Consider the following 9374-nt stretch of genomic DNA (forward strand, 5'->3'; position numbering starts at 1 on the left):
TGTTGAGTTGTTTCAGGCAAAAGGGTAAAGTCAGTCTGTTACTGCATCTTAGCTGGAAGCACAAGTTCCCGATATGGGATGTATGGGGGAGAGGAGGTAAAGGAATCCCCCAGGAGGGTGGCGGAGGGAGAATGACCTCATGCAAAGTGACTCCAGAGACAGATCAAATGCTGTCATTGCCATCATTGCATGTTTTTAAGCCTCAGGACAGAATGGCCAGGTGAGCCTGGCCTAGATTCTCACCTGTGCCTGCCTTCCCCATGTGTTCCCGCGTTCCTGCTCTTCTCTCCATCTCCTGGTGCCTAGAATCAAAGGTCACCCGTTTTACCCCACATACATGTTTTGCCCTGATCCCACTCCGGAGAGCTAGAGGTAGCTCTTGGTGGGCTTAGAAGGGGACAGTCCAAATTGGCCCATCCCCCCATAAGCATGTCCCTGTTGGTCATCTGGAATGTGGTCCTCACTGCAAATGTTCCAGCTCTGTGAATCCCGTCCCAGTGTTTTCAGAAAGGCCCTTTATAAACCCACAGGAAATGGAAGCCGGACTGGGAGCAGAGTCTTTGGGGATCCTGCGTCTTACAGTGGTGTGGGGTCCTAGGAGCCGTTTTCTTATACAGCCCGGTTTCCCAGATAACTAAGCAATATTGTATGTGAGGTTGCACACCCAGGCAGTGAAACTAAAAAAAAGCAGGGGACAGCTAAAGGTTGGGATGAATGATACCTGGGCTAGGGGAGGAGGGAGGATGCAATGGGTGGACACAGACAGGCTTCCAAAGTGGTGTCCAGGTTGTATTTCTTCACTAGGTGGTGGGCACACAGGCGTGCATTTTTCCTTACTTTTAAATTGTAGATATTTCATACACTCCCCCATATGCATTATACATTTCAAATTAGTACATCTTTTAAAAAATCACAGTGGTTGATGCAATCAGTATGGGTGCCAGGCGCATAGCAGGGACTCCAGGTGAGGGCATTGCTCTTCTCTTGGGCTCCTCCTCTGGGGCTGAAAGTTTATTTCTCACCCCTGCTCCTCCCCCATGCCAGCCCATGTCTCTAAGTGGTGAGGGGAAGGTGTGTGAACAGAGACAGATATGGCCCTGCAGGAGCCCAGAGGGAGGCCCATCGGTCTTGGTGAGAATGGATTGTGAGGCTGGCCAGCGCCGAAGCGGAGTATCTTGCTTACTAGAGCAAAGGGGAACTGTGCTATAGGACCATCTCTCAGAGCAAAACAGATTGAGTCTCTTGAGAAGCCTGGCATGGAGGATTGTCCGGCTTTCAGAAGCCAGAGTGTTCAGCCTAACTTCAGGGGCACAAGGTTCTTGCTGCCTGGGCCTGTTCTGTAGTATGGGGCTGTCCCTGACTGGCTGGCTTGTGGAAGCATGCAGCATTGTCACTGACTGATTGGGGCTTTCCTGCCACGACAGCCAAAGAGCAGTTTGTTTTTGTCCTTGAGTTTGGACTATAGATGATTATTCTCTCCAGGCAAAGGCAGGAAGCACACAGGAACAGGTAGCACCGGGTGGCTGCAGGCAGGCGGTCTGGCTGGAGCTCAGTGCAGAAGCACAAGGCGGTGGTGAGGAGAGAGGCAGCCCCAGGGGCTGAGACGCCACTGGAGAGAGGATTCCACCCAGAGCAGTGGAGACCACAGAGTGATCCTGAGGGGAGATTTACACAGAGATGCATTCGAGGAAAAGCAGAGACCAGTGGGAATACGGGTGCTCTCCGCCAGAGGAGAGGCGACGGTGATCGGGACGAGATAGAGACACCGAGGCAGTGAAGATGGAGAGGCCATGTGAAGGTGGAAGGGACAGAATTTGGTGACAAGAGTCCAGACTGACACCCAGGTTTCCACTCGGGGAGACCAGAAGGTGGCAGGGCCAATTCCAATGCCAGCTCTCCGGGGAGAGCACGCTCAGAAGGAAGATGCGAGTCCAGGTCCCTGTGGGATGGATGTGGAGCCCTCCAGGGGCATTGAACTCCATAGATCTGGCAGTCAAGGGCAGAGGGGTCCAGGGGAGAGGAGACAGAGATCTGTGGACCACCCACAAAGGCAGAGTGGGAAGGGGATGAAGCTCTCTGGAGGGAGCCAGCGTGAGGGTGCGAGAAGGAGCTTGTAAAGGAAGCAGAGCGGCAGCCAGGACAAGGGAAGGTACCCGCGAGGAATTGGCCTGCAGACCCCAGGGTCAAGGAGGCTTTAAGGAGGAGTGCATGGGGAGCGTTGGGCCCCTCAGAGACTGAACGAACAGAGGCTGGTGTGCATGCCTGTGGCCTCTGCCCTTGTAACAACCTCTGTCTTGGGTCAGGTTTCCTGGAAGCAGAGCTGAGATGGAATTCCTATGGAGGTGATTATGGAGGGGTTGCTCCTAGGAAAGGAGAGTGGGGGTAGAGAGCTGGTGCAGAGAGCTGAGCAGGGCTGTGACTGCTTCAGCCTGGTTGGATGAAGGGGAGCAGGCCAGGACCATTTTGTGCCTCCTCTCCCTCCCTGCATCAATCAGGCACTGGGTTGTGGGGGAGGGTGTGACCTCCTGAGTGAGGCAGTTTTCCCACCTGGCCTAGGGCAATGAGCCTCCGCTCTCCTCAGCTAGCCACTATCCCTGGAGACAAGTGAGACCCCACGTGCTTGGGCAAAACCAACCCCTTTCCAGCTCCCAGCACGTAGGGAGGGTCTGAGTAAGACCATCCTCAGCTGCCTCCTCTGCTGGCTTACTCCCTGACTGTCACTCCTTCCCCCAATCGTCTGCCACTGTAGACTCCAGGATGAAGCTCATTATGCTGCTTCTCCCTCTGTATGGAGAGTTCGAGTCCCCCAGGCCACCCCTTGCCCCAGACAGCTCTGTATATCAGCTTCTCAGACACATTCTCCCATCCCCAGTTCCCCCAAAACCCTCCCACTCTCGAACTCGTGACCAGCCATGAGCAACGTCCCGTATCCTAAACTTTTTGTAAACCAAAAATAAAATTCTGAATGGACTTCCATCTGAATGGAACCATCTGAATGGACTTCCTCCTCTGCCAGGGCACTCTTAGAATGTAACCTGAAAGACTGGTTCGGGCCATGATGGGAAGTGGACGTCAGATTTGCATCATTATCGCTCAGATTTTAGTCTGATAAGAAATTAACATCAACACAGACTTTAGTCTGATAAGAAATATTTTACAATCTATTCTCTCTGAAGCCTGCCACCTGAAGGCTTCTTCTGTAAATAAGAACTTTGGTTTCCACAATCCTTTATCTTAACCCAAACATTTTCTTTCTATTGATCCCAGGTCTTTAAATCAACTCAATCAATTGTCACCCAGAAAATTTTTACCTATAACCTGGAACCCCCCACCCACCCCCCCACCTTCTAGTTCTCTTGCTCTTCTGAACCACTTTATTTCTTAAATGTGTTAGATTGAAGTCTCATGTCTCCCTAAAATGGATAAAATGAAGCTGTACCCTGTGACCACCTTGGACACGTGTTCTCTCTCAGCACCTCCCAAGGGCTGTGTCCTGGGCCATGACCACTCAGGTTTGGTTCAGAGTAACTCTCTTCAAATATTTTATAGAGTTTGACTCTTTTGTCGACACTTTGAGCATCCCCTTGACTTTGCTGTAACTGGAAATGGACACCCCCTCGCCCCTCAAGGACTGCATCGCTCTCCAGCACCCCTCTTCCTCCTCTTATGACTCTTGGTGATTTCCATTTCCCGGTGGGTGATCCCTCCAAAACCCTGGCCTGCTCTCCTTTGATGGTCTTGACCTCAAACCTACCCCTGCCCTCCTCTCCCATGGCCACACGCTAGATATTGTGACCCATAATCCTAAAGTCTTCTGTCTCCACAAACACAATTCCAAGTGACCAACCAGCAGCTGTGGCCTCCTTGACAGAGCAGGAGTATTGCCATCTTGGACAATTGCTGTCATTTTAAGTTCACCTTGATCAAAAACTGCCTATATCCAAAGGGCATCAGCCTAATGGCTAAGGTCAGCATGACCATAAACCGCAAATAACATCTCTGACCAGAAACATCCCAAACCCCTCCCAGCCCTGAGACAGGTGCCTCCCCTCTGGCCAGTGATATGTCAGCCCCGAGGCTGCTTTTTGTGTTTCTTTCCTCTTTCTTTAACCCTTACACTCCTGATTGTGTCCAGCTGACTTCTCTAGTGCCTCACCTAAACATTCCTTCAATGGCTGGGCTTACACTCCACTTCACTGATCCCTCCACATTTTCACTGTGTTCACCCCTCTGTCCTCCCTCCTCCCTCCCAGGTATTATGGCGGGCACCAAACATTCTCAGCAGCATATGCCAGTTCCTCCCAGTCTTCTCTTCATTAGACCAATGTCCCCAGGCCCTCAGTTTCCCCCAACAGGATGTGGACCACAGATCAGCCATGTCCTGGCATCTTCACCTGGTGCTTATGTCCATGTCTTCTCGTACCTGGAAAGAATGTTCTCTGAGAGCAGAGATTGTGTTTCCTGCATCTCTGTCTCCTGTTGCCCACCACAGAATTGGTGCTCAATGAAGATTTGTCCATCCAGATGAAGAATGGATGGGTGGCTGGATGGGTAGGCAGATGGATGATGAGTGGGTAGATGGGTAGGTGGATAGGTGGACGGGTGGAGATAGATGGATGGATGGAGATGGATGGATGAATGATGCATGGATGGATGATTGGGTGGATAGATGGATGGGGATGGATGGATGAATTGGTAGGTGGATGGGTGGGTGGATGGATGGATGGGTGGGTGGATGCATGGATGGGGATGGATGGATGGGTAGGTGGATGCATGGATGGGGATAGATGGATGCTAAATAGGTGGGTAGGTTGATGGATGGATGGGGATAGATGGATGATGAATGGATGGGTGGGTGGGTGGATAGATGGATAGTGAATGCATTGGTAGGTGGATGGGTGGATGGATGGATGGGGATGGATGATGAATTGATGGGTGGGTGGATGGGTAGATGGATGGCAATGGATTGATAATGAAAGTATTGATAGGTGGATGGGTGGGTGGATGGATGGATGGGTGGATGAATGGATGAATGGGTGGATGGATGAATGGGTAGGTGGATGGGTAGATGGGAATAGATGGATGATGAATGGATGAGCGGGTGGGTGGATAGATGGATGGGGAGGGATTGATGATGAATGAATTGATAGGTGGATGAGTGGGTGGATGGATGTATGGTGATGGATGGATAATGTAAGAATTGGTAGGTGAATGGATGGATGGGGTGGATGGATAATGAATAGGTTGGTAGGTGGATGGATGGATGAGTGGATTGATAGGTGGATACAGGGATGGATGGACAGGGATGAATGGATAATCAATGGATTGGTAGGTGGATGGATGGATGGGTGAATAGATGGATTGATAATGATTGATGGATGGATGGATGGGGATGGATGGATAGATAAATGGATTGATAGGTGAATGGACAAATGGATGGATGAGGAATGAGTGGGTAGGTGGGAGAATGAATGAATGATGGATGGATGGATGGATGGATGGATGGATGGATAAATGGAGGGATACATGATGAATTTCTCCCTTGTTCCCAGCCTGGTCCTAGAATATGTTGCCTCTTCTCAAAAATAAGGTACCACAAAGCCTCTGGTGATGGTGGGGCATAGGAATAGATGGTGAATGTCTCATACCCACTTCAGATTCAGAACAGGCCTAGGAGAAACTCAGGTGGGATCTGCTGCTATGGAAGGGGGTTAGGGCTGAGGCTGGAGAAGAAGGGCAGCTCTAAACCACCTCTTCCAAGCTCTAGGCCTCTCAGGCCAGACAGCCCCCACCTGTTTCTGCAGATGCCAACATCGTGGTCCTGAGGGGATGGGGGCTGGCCCGGAGGCTTTCCCCTGTGGTGTGTGGCTATAGTGGGGACATGCAGGGGGTGTGTTGGGGACATAGTGACCACTCCCTTCTATCATCAGAGATCCTGCTTCCTGCTGCCCCCTGCCCCTCCTCAGGTGCCCTTCATAACCCCCCACCCACTCCCCACCTCCCATCTCCTGTGCTTGCAGATCCAGGAAGCACCTACCTGGGTACAGAGATCATCGCTCAGTGCCTCGCCCCTACACAAGGGCGATTAACTTGTCTGTTACGAACTCCTACTTAGTAATTCCGACATGAAACTCCCACTAGGCTAAAACTTGGCGCAGAACAGCAATTACTGAAAACACATATTTTAAAAGGTTGAGGTTTTGTAAGAGTTCATCCTCCTCCACTCCTCAGCCTCCCTCAAGGAGACACATATTTAGGTCTTCTCTGTGTGAGTCTAACTTGGAGACTGTGAGTTGCAGTTTAAAAGGGGCTCTGGGGCCAGGTGTGGTGGCACACACTTGTGGTCTCAGCTACTCAGGAGGCTGAGGTGTGAGGAACGCTTGAGCCCAGGAGTTCAAGACCAGCCTGAGCAACATAGGGAAATGGCATCTACCCAAAACATTTAAAAATAAGGCTGGCATGGTGGCATATGCCTGTGGTCCCAGCTACTTGGAGGCTGAGGCAGGAGAATCATTTGAGCCTGGGAGGTCGAAGCTGCAGTGAGGTATGGTTTCACTGCTGCGCTCCAGCCTGGGAGACAGGGCAATAGCCTGTCTCTAAAAAATAAAAAAATAAAGGGCTCTGAGTCCAGTCCCCTGGCCAGGGCCTGGTGCAGTGGCAGAGACTTGGGTCCCCGCCAGGTCTCCTGAAACGTCTCCAGGGCCTGCTGGGGCTGCCACCTGGGTGCTCCGTTGCTCTGTTAAGCAGCAGAATTCCCAAGTCCTCATCTCAATGAGCTACTGAAGCTGGGGAAAAGGGCCTTTCTCATTTAGGATGTGAGTGGCCAGGTGGGTGCCACAGGCCCTTTTCCTGGTGACAACAGAGCCATTGCATGGCTCCAGGAAGGCCACATCATTTCCCGGGCTTCGTAGGCACCTGCGGGATGGAGACAGTTCAGCAGGGCCCTCCTGATCACAAAGACGAGGTCATACTGGCTGCTGCACTCTGCCGGGGAGCGTCCTGTGAGGGAGGGGCTGCACTGCTGCTTTACCGATGAGGAAATTAAGGTTCAGAGAGATGAGGTCATTTGTTCGAGGCCAGACAGCCTCCTCGGCCCATTTCTAAGGTTGTTTCTGTGGTATTTGCCATAAAGTCATAGGTTCATTGATTTGTTCTTAGGTAAAATTTGTGCTTAGGGACAAACAGGAAAGTCCCTGCCCTTGGCAAGTGCAGGGGGACTGAAAGGATTCTGCTCAGCCTCATCCATTCATCTGAACAATCGCGTCTCATGACCCCAGGGACGTGGCTTCCCCCAAACACGGATCCTAGGCCAGGCAGAAGCAGCGTGGATTTCCACTCACACGGTAGGCAGCTGTGCGATTTCATCTGGAGTCCCCAGACCCCTCCTCATCCTTCCCAGGGTTGCTCTGAGGCCATCCCTGGTCATCTAGGAGCGGTCCACGTGAAAGCATTTATAAATAGCTCCAAGTGAGAGCCTGGCGTGCCCACCTTTGGAGCACTTTTCTCTACTGTAGGTTTATCTACTGCTAGTTAAATCTCGGGATTTAACTCTAATGAAAGACCTGAGGCTGAAGGAGAACTTCAATATTGTATCCTTTAAAGGTTGACTCACAGTTTGGAGCAAGAATTAAAGAACCACGAACTTGAAGGCAAAACGGGCAACAGCATAGGGGCAAGCCTGTCTGCAGCCAGCGCATCCAGCCTCTCCTGCAGGCCAGAAGTCCCCAGGCAGGAATGTGGTAGGACATCCAGCTGGGGGACAGACAGGCGCCCTCCCACTGAGTCAGGGCCCAGAGAGCGGGTGGAGAAGCTCTGCAAGAGACCTGTGCAAGGGCACCTTGTAGGAGCCTGCAGTCCCCACAGGGGTGTTTGTGGATAACACTTGGGAGCCCTGGCCTTTTGGGGTCATGGAGGGCTTGGCCTCTCACCTCAGAGCTACAGAAGGGCTGCTTCTACATCATGACGTCAGAAGCTAGAACGGGATGGCCGGCGAGGGGCCTCTCGTTGGGGTCACAGCGATGGCCTGTGTGGAAGGTTGGATTCTCACCCCATCTCTGCCCCAGATGTCCCAGGTGACCCTCCCCTCTGTAATCCTGATTTTTTGCCAAACAGTTATGACCTCCTGCCATACTGGGTAATTTGCTTGTATATTATGTTTACTTTTTATTGGGTGCCTGTCCTGCTAAGGTCTACAAAGAAGGGTCTTTGTGGGTGGGGTTCTCAAAGGCGTCCCGAGTACCAGAAGCAGTCCCTGGACTAGGGCTCAGTAAATATTTTTTATTTATTATTTTTTCTTTTTGAGACGGAGTCTCACTCTGTTGCCCAGACTGGAGTACAGTGGCACAATCTTGGCTCGCTACAATCTTTGCCTCCTTGGTTCAAGTGATTTCCAGCTAATTTTTGTATTTTTTGGTAGAGACGGCATTTCACCATGTTGGCCAGGCTGGTCACGAACTCCTGACCTCAAGTGATCTGCCTGCCTCAGCCTCCCAAAGTGCTGGGATCATAGACATGAGCCACCATGCCCAGACAAATATTTGTCAAATTCAATTTGTATTTCCATACAAATTTTAGGCTGGATGAAGTGGCTCATGCGTGTAATCCAAGCATTTTGAGGCTGAGGCAAGCGGATGGCTTGAGCCCAGGAGTTTGAGACCAACCTGGGAAACAAAGGGAGGCTCCGTCTCAATATAAGAAGAATAAGACAAATAAAATAAACAACACAAATTTTACAGTAAGTAGTTTAAGTTCCACAAAAACCTGGTTAGGATTTGGATAGCAATTTCTTTAGTTCTACAAATCAATTTGGAAAAAATTAATTAATTTGGGAAGAATTCATTTTGAGTTTTCTAATCCATGAACATGGTATCTCCATTTATTTAGACCATCTTTAAGGCCTACTAATGACATTTCTGTATAGTGATCTTGTACATTATTCTTAGATTCTTCTAATATTATTAGTACATTATTCTGATATTTTGTGCTATTATGTCTTTTTATAAATTTTATTTTTCCAATATTGTTGCTAATATATAGTCAGAAAATGGAACCTTGCCTATGGATTTGGAACCCAACAACTTTGCTAAACTTCTCTGAATCCTCAGAATTTCCCTGTGGACTATGTAGACTCTTCTGCACACACAACAACCAGATCATCTGTGAATAAAGAGAGTTTTGTTCTCTTCTTCGCGAACTTTACCCAGCTCACTCCGCAGTGTGCCACATCCAGGCTGATACTGAAGAGCAGCGGCGCTAATAGGTGTCTTTGTCCCCTTACCGATCTCGTAAAGAAAGCTTTCAAGGCCGGGCGCGGTGGCTCACGCCTGTAATCCCAGCACCTTGGGAGGCCGAGGCGGGTGGATCACGAGGTCAGG

The sequence above is a fragment of the Theropithecus gelada genome, chromosome 5 (genome assembly GCF_003255815.1).
Source record: "Theropithecus gelada isolate Dixy chromosome 5, Tgel_1.0, whole genome shotgun sequence".
Lineage (NCBI taxonomy): Eukaryota > Metazoa > Chordata > Mammalia > Primates > Cercopithecidae > Theropithecus > Theropithecus gelada.